This window comes from Brachypodium distachyon, chromosome 2 (genome assembly GCF_000005505.3).
Source record: "Brachypodium distachyon strain Bd21 chromosome 2, Brachypodium_distachyon_v3.0, whole genome shotgun sequence".
NCBI lineage: Eukaryota > Viridiplantae > Streptophyta > Magnoliopsida > Poales > Poaceae > Brachypodium > Brachypodium distachyon.
The window spans coordinates 2188850-2202049 of record NC_016132.3 but is presented as its reverse complement, the minus strand read 5'-3'; the positions used below and the strand labels follow the sequence as shown (position 1 = coordinate 2202049).

General features: G+C 49.0%; 1 pseudogene across 1 annotated transcript; it reads right to left on the bottom strand.

Moving 5' to 3' along the window:
- Positions 1-8368: 8368 nt before the first annotated feature.
- Positions 8369-13126, bottom strand: LOC100842748 (annotated as a pseudogene). Its single transcript, XR_002963091.1, has 5 exons — positions 12969-13126; positions 12728-12865; positions 12529-12612; positions 8981-12149; positions 8369-8858 (listed from the first exon to the last, which is right to left on the bottom strand). The product of XR_002963091.1 is annotated as a disease resistance protein RGA2-like (transcript).
- Positions 13127-13200: the final 74 nt, after the last annotated feature.

The window sequence follows — 13200 nt, the reverse complement described above, 5'->3', positions numbered from 1 at the left end:
AGGTCTGTTCACGAAGACTACTACACTATGAGGCACATACATGCATGTTCTGTATTGAGCTCGAGAGTGACACGCGTAGTTAAAAAAAACCACCCCTCCCCTACTGTTTTCCTGTCAAAAAATAGTGACATGATTTCGAACAAAATAGCTATGCCCAGTCGTGACGTGTTAGCAGCTTAGCATAAACCCATGGAGAATTGATTACAAGGAGAGACAGGTATGTGCACGTAGATCAAGAGAGGTTAGTCGGACGTGCATATATGGTTATAATGAAAGAGGAATATGCTCACAAACCACAACCTTGTGTCGATTGCAATTCATCCAAGTATATACTGGCCTGCCACGGGTCCTGCACTTTGGGCCACAAGATACGCTGCGCTACAGAGCGAGGCAGAGGCCGGGGTTTATCCTCCTTTTCGAAAAGAAAAAAAAAGTGCAAAAACATAAGACTGCAAACTGTCTTTTATTCTCTTGATCGTGAAACCCACCATGACACCGACTGCTCGAAGCCGATGGCGCTGAGCTTTACACCAGTCCATTGACACACAACTGAACCGCAGCACAGAGATGAGAGGGTACATAATTAGGACAGGCATGAGGCATGATAATTGTTGAAGTATAAGTAAAATTGCAACCCACTTTCGGTTCACGTTTAGGCCAGAGAGCGGCTCGCGTGAGGAGGAGTGTTGAAGTATAAGTGGATTGCCTATCCTCTTTCATTAGATCGGTCTTTGGGTTGCGTTAGCTAGCGCATGAAGCTCTTCAAACCAGGGGTTTACAATGGAGCACATGTTTACATTAACAGAATGGCACAATTGCCATGTACATATGGACCAGATTAGCCTAAATCTAAGTTACTGACAGAGACATCATCATGTGTTAGTGTTACATCAATCATGCTTGGGTTTGCGGTAGGCGTGTGGCAAAGACATCTAAACTTCTCAGTGGAGTAATAACTAATAACTCTTCTCTTGCCAGGTTTGGTGCTGACTGCCGAGGCCAATTTAGCATACATAAAACTGATTTATATATGCACATCACAGATCAATGCAATCGATCCAAGAGTCTTTTTTTTTTTTAAAAAAGCATTGAATCGAGTTAGTAGAGAGAGCTAGCGGCGCCACCGCGCACATACCCTGAAGCCTGAGGAGTTGGCCGTAGTACCGCCCGAAGCCCATCAATCTCCGCCGTCGCTGTATCAAGTTGCATCGATCACAACTGGTCCAACAGACTCTCAGTTTCAGCTCAGTGGAAATGCTCTGGCCAAATTGTCCTATTTACCCCCCCGTTCAGTTCTCAAAAACTACATCGAAATTTTCTACTGTCGAAGATATATACAGAGACGAGAGGAGAGAGCTTAGCTCTACTAGCTGGATGAACACATTCAAACTCCTTTCTTCAGGCTTCTGCTCACGCCACGGTCTCGTCGTGCTCACTCCACCGCCGGCGGACTTGGCGTTCACGTTGACATTGAGACTGAAGGACTGCCGGCGAACGTGTGGTGTCTTCCGGCGGCTGAGACGATCCTGTCCCCGTCAGGGTGGGTGGAGCGCCTCGCTCCTGTGACCCGCACTCGCGCCGATATGGCCATCTTCCGGATGACGGCGTGGTGCTCGGACCCATCCTCCATCCCTTGCGCCCTGGACTTCCACCTTGTTGAACCAGATGAGGCTCCGCCGCCGCAGGACATGGCTGCTCCGGTCGACTTGGTGGTGCCACCTCGTGTGAAGACGCGAGTTTACCCCTGCTGCTCCACGTGACAAGGACGGTGGACTATCGCCGACGCCCTACGCTCCTTGACTCTGCGTCCAACCCCTGCTTGGCCGCCACGCGGCGCTACGACTAGAACCCGGGCGTCCCGGATTCCGTTCCCCTCGACTGCGTTCAGTTTCGCTTGGGCTGGGGCGCTCTCGTTCCTCGCCTGGACACACAATCCCCATTGCTGCGTCGTTTCGCCTTGCCACCGATCCATTACGAGAGGACGCGCGTTGCCTCGTTGCATGCTGACGGGCCACATCCCCGCAACCTTGGGGGGTTCCTGGCGGCGGCCAAGGCTCGCTCTGATGCGGTGCTGCAGACGCCCCCGGCTCGAGGTCGACAGCGCCCGTTGGTCTTCCAGCCTCGACGCAGCTCCAGAATTGCGAAGCAAGCGGTGGGGCTGAACTCCGAGCAGCGAGCGCAACGTATCCTGTTGAGCTCGGCTTGGTCAAAGAAAATGAAGCTCCTTCGGCGGAGGCCATTGACGCATACCACAGGCTGTTTGAGGTGCCTCTTGGCGATGACATGATTGCGGCCATTGCGGACCTCTTTGGGTGGAACACCTCGACCAACCAGGGCACCGGCCATACTGCCATGCCATGGTCAGGGTCGACAGACGGTCGCCTCGTGGTTAACTTGCGTGTATGGACCTCAGGGGAACGTGGATAAAACGCTTTCCTCGATCAGTTGCGAGATGTGCGTGCCTCCCGTCCGGGCCCTGGGTTGTTTGCGGTGACTTTAACCTCATTTACCACGACGAAGACAAAAACAATAACAATCTTCATCGCCGCATGATGGGAAGATTCCGCCGCTTCCTAAAAGACTACGAGTTGAAGCAGATATATTTACATGGTCGTCGTTACACGTGGTCGAATGAGCAGGAAACCCCTACTGTCGTTCGGCTTGACCGGATCTTTTGCACGATTGATTGGGAGGACTTAAACCCGGACTGCTCGTTGCGTTGTCTTTCCTCTGCGATCTCGGATCACTGTCCGCTCTTCTTGGATTGCTCGCCGCAGCTCTCCTCTGGTCGACGCTTCCAATTCGAGAGCTTTTGGGTTAAGCTCGACGGATTCGCCCAGGTGGAGCCTGACGCCTGGACCACCCATGGTTCCGAGCTTGACCCATTCTTGCGGTTGACTTCTCGTATGAAGCTTACTGCGAGGCGATTGATGAGCTGGAGCGACAAGCATGTTGGTTGCGTCAAACTACAGCTGTTGGTGGCACGCGAGGTCATTTTTCGGCTTGATGTTGCCATGGAGTCCCGGCTGCTTTCGGTGGCTGAACGCGAGTTGCGCGCCCGTCTCAAGCACGCTTACTTGGGACTTGCCTCCCTAGAACGCACCATTGCTCGTTAACGTTCCAAGGTTGCTTGGCTCAAAGAGGGAGATGCCAACACTGCTTTTTTCCACCAACACGCTTCTTTTCGAAGACAACGGAACACCATCCATAATCTCACGGTTGGTGAGACGGTGCTCTCCAACCATGGTGCCAAGGCCGAAGCGGCTTTTGACCCCTTCTCTTCCCTTCTAGGGGTAGCTGAGAACGGTGAGTTCTCGCTCAACCTAGATTTCTTGGGCACGGGTAGGGCTAACCTGACCGAGCTCGATGCTCCCTTCTCGGAACATGAGGTGTGGGATGCCATCCGGTTGCTGCCCTTTGGGAAGTCCTCGGGCCCCGACGGCTTCACCGCGGAATTCTTCCAGGCTTGTTGGGCTACTGTCAAGACTGACGTCATGGCTGCCTTTCACAAGTTCCACTCATTGTGTGGTCGTGGCTTTCAAGGTCTGAATCAGGCACTGTTGGTGCTGATCCCGAAGAAGACTGATGCCACCACCCTGAGAGAGTTTAGACCAATCGGTCTAATCCACTCATTTGCCAAACTTGTGGCTAAGGCTCTTGCGCTTCGGCTGTCTCCTAGGCTGGGTTCCTTGGTTGGTGAGAACCAATGTGCCTTCATCAAGAAGCGGTGCATTCATGACAACTTCATGATGGTACAACAAACGGCCCGATTTCTCCACCGACAGAAGGAGCCCCGCGCGATGTTAAAGTTGGACATTGCGCATGCATTCGATTCGGTGTCCTGGGCCCTCCTCTTTGCGGTGTTGCGACATGCAGGATTTGGACCTCGGTTTCGCGAGTGGATTGCCATCCTTCTATCTACTGCTAGCACCCACATTTTGCTTAACGGTGAGCCGGGCCCGCAATTTTGGCATCGGAAGGGGCTGAGACAAGGGGACCCCCTCTCGCCCATGTTGTTCGTGTTGGTGATCGACACGCTCAACCGGCTCTTCTCTAGGGCAGCCGAGATGGGCATCCTCAAGCGCCTCGCTGCTCATGCGCTATCGACTAGTGTGTCCCTTTATGCAGACGATGTTATCATTTTCTGTTACCCGGACCGCTCCGAGCTCCTTACGGTTCGCTGCCTCCTCGCCTTTTTTGGGCATGCATCAGGATTGCACACTAACTTCGCCAAATGCTCGGTGTCCCCAATTTGTTCTGCCGAGGATGTGGCTGCGGACGCGGCGGACACGATGGGTTGTGTGTTGGCTCCTTTCTCGGTAAAATACCTCGGGATTCCACTGGCACTCCGAAAGCCTTCTGCGGAAGCATTTGGCCCCCTCATTGACAAGATCGTTGATCGCCTCCTGACTTGAAAGGCCGGCATGATGTCTAAGGCCGGTCGCCTGACCCTGATTAAGTCTGTCTTGTCGGCCATCCCCCTTCACCAAATCCTGGTCTTGGGTATTTACCGAAAAATCCAAAAACGGGTGGAGAAGATCTTACGAGGTTTCCTCTGGACTGGACGGAATGAGGCAAGGGGAGGACACTGCCACATCAATTGGTCCAAGGTTTGCAGACCACTTTGCTTCGGTGGTCTAGGCATCCCGGACTTTTCTAGGTTGGCCATCAGCCTTCGCGTCCGTTGGTTGTGGCGTATGAGAACCGATCCCCTCCGCCCTTGGCATGGACTGGACTTGCAATTCTCTTAGATGGAGAGAAGTGTGTTTTTCGCGTCCACCAAGATGATTATTGGCAATGGCGACTCTACTTTTTTCTGGGAGGATAGATGGTTGGATGGTCGGGCCATCTCGGAGTTGGCCCCGAACCTCACGTTGCTTGTGCCTAAGCGCATCCGGAAAAAACACACAGTTCGCGAGGCTCTTGTTGACAGACGTTGGATCCGCGACATCCAGGGTTCTTTGGATCCACTTGCTCTGTGGCAGTACATCCAGATATTGGGGAGGGTCCGCACAGTGCAGTTTTCGGATGCGGCTGTCACCCTTTGTTGGAGGTGGACTTCCGGCGGCCAATACTCTTCCAAGTCTTGCTATCGCAAACTCTTCTGCGATGGGATCACCTCTGACACTTGGAAGCTGAACTGGAAAGCTTGGGCTCCCCCACGGGTCAAGTTTTTCATCTGGTTAGCTTGCCAGGACCGTTGCTGGACCGCTGAGAGAAGAGCACGCCATGGTTTGGCTCACGCCCCAAGATGCTTATTGTACGATCAGTCCTTGGAGACCATCAATCATCTCCTGGTCGATTGTCCCTTCTCCCGCACCCTCTGGCACGAGTTGCTCTCCTGGATTCGATCTACGTGTGCCCCACCGATCGTTGGCATCCCGTTCGCCGATTGGTGGCAGACATCTGTCTACTCCGCCCCTTCCACGGCTAGAAAGGGCACTGCATCGATCATCATGCTTACGGCCTGGTGGATTTGGAAGCATCGCAACGCGGCCGTCTTCGACAATGCGACTCTCAATATCGCCTTCCTCGCTGATCAGATCAAGACTGAAGCTCGGATCTGGGCTCGGGCCGGGGCAGTTGGGCTTGGAGCGTTGCTCCCGGCAGATCCCTAGTTGTGTGGCGTTGTAATTTCGTGGTGTTGTCCTCTTGGACATGTACATAACTCTCTTTCTTATTCAATGCATCGAGACGCAAAGCTTTTGCGTTTTCTCGAAAAAGAAAAAAAAGCTCTACTAGCACCCCAGCGCAACACGTGCGGGCAAGTGGCGGACCCCAGTTTTCAAAATTGGGTGAAAAAAAACAGTGTATTTTAACATTGGGTGGGGCAATACAGTACTACAATTCTATAATTTTTCCTAATTTTTTTTATATTTTTTACTTATGATAAAAGGATTTTCAAATTTATTGGGTGGGGCGGATCCCACCCAATCACCCGGCTGGGTCCGCCCGGCATGCCGCAGATTCCGCGCCAAATCGAAGGAAGGAAAGCCGAGCATTGGAACATAAAAAGGAGGTCTGCCCGAGAGTGGCCGTGCCCTGAATCCAGATTCCCTAGGAATGAGGACTTGGCCGGAGAAGGCGGCGGAGAAGCCGAAGAGCGAGGAGGAAGTGGTGGAGTTGGCCATGTCCTCCGCCACGGCGTGAGGATGAGGTGGTGAAGGAGGAGCTGGCCATGTCTCGCCACGGCGTGAGGAGGAGGAGGAGGAGGGGGGGGAGCTCCCCAGCCCGGATCCCGTATGAACCCCATGTCGGCGGCTAGTCGGGGCCGGGGCCTAGGGTTCAAAGCGGCGAACGGCGGAGACGAACACAGGGCCCCTGCAAGCACGGCTGGTCTTGTATTGCGGGAATCGAAAGGTCGACGAAGGCAAGGCAAGAGACGGCTGCTGGAGCCAGGCAAGTGGGGCCGCCCGGTCGGAGTTTTATTTTAATCATGAAATCGATCAACACGTATGGTGCTCGCCATAAAGATATGACAAAACCGAAGACGGGCCTATTAGAGCTGCCAAAACACACAGATTTCATTATGCTCTGAAATTCAATCCACACGGCTGCAAGAAACTAATTAATGGAAAACACACAGATTTCATTGTGAACAGTACCACAGCCCGGCCCGGCCAGGCTTAGATTGGATTTTTGTCGTACTATTAATTCGAAGTTGAACTTAAACTAATTAAAACCAACCGGCCCAAGGTTTTATTCTTCTGTATTTATTTTTGCCGTTATTTTATATAACTGGTCATGATATTTATGGAGCACCCATGTCTTGGGACTTGGGGGCAGTACGAGTTCCCCTCTGTTCTGGAAGGAACAGTTTGAAATTTTTTTTTGCCAGTCAGCGCACCTTGAGGGCGGTGAGAGCGAAACCCCCAACGGCCAAGAGGAAAAGCAGCAGCAAGCCGGCGAAGAGCAGCAGGCCCTTGGCGAAAGCGAGAAAGCGCCGCCCATAGCCATGGCTGCTGCTGGAACGGGACAGGCGGTAGGCGGTGGCCATTTTGAGGGCGACGACTGCGAGCATGGCGTAGTAAGCGGCGCCGTGGTCGGCGAAGACGGGCCCCTTGGGCGGCAGGTAGAGCATGGTACTCGCGTCCGCGACCAGGGTCAGAGAGCCCACGGCGAACAAGGAGCGCGCGAGCTTGAGGTTTGATGCCGTCGTCGATGATGGTTGCTGCTCGATTTGGTGCTCGCTTATTACGTCGACGACCATGGTGGCTGCTGCTGCTGCGTCGACTTGGAACACGACAGCGGTGGACATCCTCGGCCGATTAGTGTACTGCTGGTAGTAGTATCATGGGTACTCATGCATGATAGCAGCGGACATATCGGCAGCAAAGGAGCAGGAGAGAATAGGAGGGAGAAGAGGAGAGGGCTAGTGTAGCACGGGCTCCTAGTAACCATGTGAGAATGCAGTGTTGGCCATATATTGATAAAATAGTATAATCTTATAGCCAACTATTATACATGCTAGCTATTGCACAAACTATTGATGACATGGCAGCAACTTAGAGCATCCTCAACAAGGGGTGCTATACGGGTACCAAAAAATTAGTGGCCAACGTGGGGGAGAGAGAAATGTCACAACCAAGTAATGGTTACTTGAAGAAGTAACAGATACTACACGGATACCAAGACAGAAAAAAGATGACATGTGGGTCCATCAAGAAAAAGAAATGAATAAGAAAAAATGAAACATATTGAAAAAAGGAGAGAAATTTTTCAATACCACTACTAGCTGGTACCTCGTTGGAAATTGACTGTTGGCTAAACTAATCTTGCTCGGTAAAAACGAAGGCGAATTGTGCCGTTGCGGAGAGACTTGAAGAACGGAAGGGAGCGCGTCAGGTGTGGGCGACCGGCCAATCTCTGCCGTTGATTCCAGCCAAGGAAAGTCTCGGCCATCGAACGGTTTGCATCGGTAGAACCGACGGGAGTATATAATGAGCGGAGCAGGCAATCGCAGTCCCCGTGCCCGCGCGACACAAAAGCCTGGCCATCTCAGCAGTACTGCGACATGTACAGATTATTACGTCGATTACAAGCAGCACACGATAACAATGAGCATGTTTGGTACGAGTGCTCCATTTTTCAGTACAGCAACAGCCTCCAGACCTAGTTCAGAAAGAAACGGAAGCATGTTTGGTACATTTCCAAGATAAAAACAGGACACGTCCCTTCACCAGCTTTACACCGCTACACAATCGAGGATCGACTTGCAGGTAGCTTCCTCAACTTGCTTTTGCCCTTCGAACTGCACCATTAGACCTAAGCCTGCAAACATTTTCTTAGTCCAGCATATAATATGAGCTAGAAAAACAAGCAGTTATGCTACTGCTTGCAATTGAACTCAGCCCCAAGTTCAGAGATCTAGAAAACAAACTGAAATTCGTCGGTTCAATTCCAAGGAAAAGGTTCGGTACAGCAAAAAGTCCGCCGGTCCAAGTTTACCAAAGAAATCAAAAACGTAGTTTGTCGGTTACATTCGAAGATCGAAACAAACCACGACACCCAGGTTCAGCACAGCAAATTAGGCCTCTGGCCCAATTTCAGAAAGAAACTGAATGAAAAATTCGATGCATCTCCTGGGCAGCTGCCTGGAGAAAAACAGGACACTTCCGTCACCAGCTCGATCGCTAAACATAAAGTTACTTGCGCATCTTCAACCTTCTCAGGCTCCCTCGACTTGCCCGTCCTCGAGCTTGTGTTCTATAGGACAGGTGCTTAATTAGGCACCTCTAGTATAGAAATAAGCACTGGTGCTTGAGAATAAACCGGTTTAATTTTATAGCACTGCCTTAAGCATCTTGCATTGGACATGCTCTTAGTATGCCTCGTGCTTTGCCCGTCCAAGTGATGAGCTGCGTCATCGATGTTAAGTTAGAGAAGGAACGCATCAGCAACTTAGAATTATGGTTCAGAGAGAGAATCAAAGACACAAAATAAAATTTCCAACCAATATATATGCACGTGTTGTTCATACCTTGTGATTTCGTTGCCATCCAACTGTCCTGCAGTTTCCGTGGAACCACGAAGACATCCAGGTCTTCCCCGTCATGAAGTTGTTGGTGCTGGTTTTGAAGCTCGGGCAACCAGCGGGAAGAGACCTCGTGCATGTCCTCGCCCAGCACCAGCCGCTGCAAACTGCCCAACCCCTCTACGCACCCTAAGTTTGGACAGTGAAATACACGCACTTCTGACACGAGAGGGAGGTTGGAGACCCTCTCCAGGCCTTCACAGTTCTGAATATAAAGCAACTCAGAGAGCAGTGGGAAGTCCTCCACGGCCTTCAAGTTGTTTGCTCCAACTAATGCGAGCTCCTTCAAGGTGGCCGTGCCCTCTCCAAGCTGTCGCGGCAGAGCACTCAGCTTTGGGCAATATAATAGTTCCAACACCACCAAACGAGGCAGAAGTTGCAACCTTGCAGATTGGGCATCCTCTTTACAAATCTCAGCAGCTCCATCCTCTCCCCTTTCCGCATCAGCAGATTCGTCTTCCCCCAAAAAAGACCAGTCCTCCCAGTTGGGCATATCCACGATGACCAAAATTTCAAGTTTAGGTAAAGCAAGTAACTCATTGCATGCGGAATCACCCTTCCTGCAACCAACAAATTCAGGTCCAACCTTGGTGACTGCGTATGCTCCCTCAATTCTCAGAAATTTCAAGTTGGGTATCTGCCCAAGCGGTGGAAGATCCACACATGATCGTAGATCACTGAGGATCAAGTGCATCAGTGAAGACAAAAAGGTGGTACCAAACCAGGTGGGATAGCGCCGACCAAAGAATCCATGAATCCATAGGTTTTCCAGGTTGCCTGGAGGCCTTAGCTGTTCAAGGACATTCTCAGTATTGCTAACATCGTTTTCTGAATATGATCCCTCTCCAAGTTCAGTCCACTCTAGGATTAGAATCTTTAGATGCTTTTTGTCCGTCAGCACTGTATTGGGACTACAATGAGCAGCTCTTTCCAATTTAACCAGATGAAGATACCTAATCTGCGATACAGAAGACAACTCTTCCAACTTCCATCCATCTTGTAAATCAGCATTATCACATCCAACACCAACAGGAAATGCTTCTATTTCATTGAGGAACTTCAGTTTTGCTATTCCTTTTGGAACCTTACTTATTGCTGTACCAAGAAGCAAAAGGGATCTTAAATTGCAGAGTTGGGTCATCGTCAAAGGAAGACTGTGCAGATCCTTACAGAATCTCAAACTCAATACTTGAAGGTTCTTTAGGAAACCAATAGATTTGGGAAGACAAGATATAGCAGTATAATCTAGATTAAGTAATCGTAGATGTATCAGTTTTCCTATATAATCTGGAATGCTCTGTACAAGTGAGTAGTTCAAAACCAGAACACGAAGAAGAAGAAATCTCTTGAACAATGTATCCTCAAGTCTCCATGGACCATGAACAGTTAGGAAAGTCCTCACCTTCACTTCCACCTTATCTATGCTAGGTAACACTAACATTTCCTTTTTAGTGACGGCAGTAACATGTCGCAGTTTTGACATACTTGCACCACTTAATGTTTCAACGTCACCAATAAAACATTCTTCTCTTGATATATTAGAAGCAAGCTGTCTTAGGAGGTCATGCATTGTGCATTTAGCCTGGCTATAAGATTTGCCACAGGGTTGGAGCAGATTCCGATGGATTAGCTCATAGTAGTACTCTTCTGCTATGTCTTCTAGTACTTGGCCTTGTTGCTCCACGACAAAGCCTTCAGCAATCCATAACTTAGCAACAATACGAAGTTCAATGATAGAATCTTCAGTGTACAAAGCACAATAAAGGAAACACTGCTTCAGATGATGTGGCAATTCATCGTAGCTTAGATACAGAGCTGCTTCTGTTCCATCAGAGAGAATGCTCTGGGAGTATTTGCCCAAAAACCTTTTCCACTCATTCTCTGTGAGATCTCTGCAAGTCAAAGCACTAGCAGTAACCTTGATAGCAAGAGGGAGGCGACCGCATTTACGAACGATCTCATTCCCTATGTTTCTTAAATGCTGCACTTCTTTCTCGTCATCGATGTTCAACTCTTCCAAAGTAGCTCCCATCCCACCTCTACTGACATGAGATTAACTCGATGGGTATCTTCTATGCCTATTCTCATTGCAATTTGATCATCTCGTGTGGTGATCAATATTACCCCAGCAGTTGTTGCATGTAATGGAGATGTTAGCAAATCTATCCATACATTGGACTGCCACACATCATCCAGAACGAGAAAGAAACTCTTGCCTTCAATTGTTTCTGCAAGCTTTCTTTGCAGCTCTCCAATGGTTTCACCTTGCTCATGATGCACACCAATATTTCTAAGAACCTCTTTTAGAAGAGAAACTTCATTGTAATCTTGTGAAACACAAACCCATGCTTGTATGTTGAAGCTTCCTTTTATTTTTTGGTCATTGTATATTTTCTGAGCTAGTGTTGTCTTGCCAACTCCTCCGGTTCCAACAATAGCGATTTTGTAAGACTTGTTTTCCTTGTGTGCAAGCACTAAGTCTATTAACTTCCTGCTGGAATGTTTGATCTCTTTTCCCACAAGGTTGGGCTTAACAAGGTTGGAACTTCTTATCAGTTTGGATGTTGGACCATTTCCGGTAAGATGTGTACTATTGCTGAATGTTAAAAATATCTTATCCTTTGAAATGTTCTCTATCTTCTTGTTGATGCTTCTAATGCGAACAGCAACGTCATGACGTTGCCCGATGTTACAAAAGCAAGAGGAAACTGAAAGGGCTTTACATGCAGCTGATCTGCTTGATGATGATGAAGTATGGTCAGGCAGTAGCTTGCTTCCTTTACATCTAGCCACGTCCAAGAGCTCATCAACATCATAGATAATATCTCTCAGTTGATCAAGCCAACTGTTTACTGCCAGATCTTTTGTCCTCCTTTTCTCAGCATCAGCAATACAACACCGTATTAATTCTACTCGCCGCAGCACGTCTGCGAGCTCTTCTTCGACCCCTAGGATTAGTATGGCCTCATTAGTAATGATTTCTTGCAACTTACTGGCACATGAGCCAAGCAAAGATTCTAGTATGGTTCCCATCGATCAGACAAACTCAGCTAGCGCCACAGATCCCCCCAAAACACCAGGTTGACTTGTTTCAGGGAATGGCGAACACCGAAGACTGAAAATGAATGAACAAGGTGTGTTAACATGCAGTCAAAATGAGACAAGTCTCATTGAATTTATACATACATAGAAAATATTAACTCACGTCACTACAGACTTGCTATTTTATATTTTTGAACAATCTAGCATAGTAAAGCTATGCGGCATACAGATTCAGCAGTAGGGTCATAAAACTATGCAGCTAGCATACATACAAACCACACAAAATTTGTCGCATTGAGTTACAACATACAAATTAATCATCCAGCTATGTTTCTGTTTATCCATATTAATCCTAATAGGTTTTCCACATGGTAGCTAGCCTAGAAAATCATGTCAGTTTATTCATGAAAGTGAAGTCTCAAGCTCGGACTACGATTGACTGCAAGTCTTACCTCACAAGTTAACCAGTCTTCCAGTCAATAATGATAATCTTGGAGGCCCAGTTTGCTCCGACTCTCATCCATTTTCCATCCCTACTACTTTCAAGACCGGACCAAAAGATTATCGGTCAGTCACCAGGATAAAATAGATATTACCGACCAACTGGCAACTAGTGAGCAAAAGGAGATCCGCCACTGATCAAACACATACCTGAATATTCAGGGCCACTGATCTATGAGAGTGCTGCAAGAGGAGATCTGCACCTCGCACGGACCGTATCCACACTGATTAGCTCAAGAGGAGATCTAGGAGAGGTGCTTGAAGAGGATATCTGCGTTTATCAGTTATCTGTGGACCAACACCGGCGACCGAGAAGAGGCATATAAACGCTGATTAGCTCAAGAAGAAGAATGGAACGAACAAAAATCTTGAGATTTCATGTTTTCCTTACCAGATCCAGTAGAAGCAGCATGTATACTGGAGGCTGGAGCAAAGCAAGAACCGCTCAATAATAGAGCTGCTCAAGCCGTCCCCTGGCCCCCTCCCTGGTCTGAATAGCTCAGGGCATTAACTGATGGCCATTATTTTCGTCCCATCACTTGCCTGGAAACATGCATCCGCTGGGCCCCACAACAATACACAAGATCAATTGTGGAGGACGTTTGCTGGTTGGGCTAATTTGG